The sequence below is a fragment of the Zingiber officinale genome, chromosome 10A (assembly GCF_018446385.1).
Source record: "Zingiber officinale cultivar Zhangliang chromosome 10A, Zo_v1.1, whole genome shotgun sequence".
Lineage (NCBI taxonomy): Eukaryota > Viridiplantae > Streptophyta > Magnoliopsida > Zingiberales > Zingiberaceae > Zingiber > Zingiber officinale.
The window spans coordinates 83,112,216-83,112,519 of NC_056004.1; positions in this window are offsets into that span (position 1 = coordinate 83,112,216).

Below are 304 nucleotides of genomic sequence, written 5' to 3' on the forward strand. Positions count from 1 at the left end.
CAGTTATTTTTTCTTTTAATTGACCTCCGTTTACGCCGTTTAAGCCGACTAATACTGAGATTGATGCCCCAGGCGATACATCGGTCATCTCGAGTTTAATATTTAGGGGTGTTGGGTTCTTTCCTAAGAATAATAATCGGAATGAGAATTATTATATTGTGGAATGAGAATGGATATGAGTATGAATATCACTCTTAAAAGTAATGTTTGATTAGTTGCATATTTTCTATCGGAATCAATCAAAATTTCCTTTTTTACCCTTCAAGAAAAATAAGAAAAAAAAATTAGATGTGAGAAAAAGATA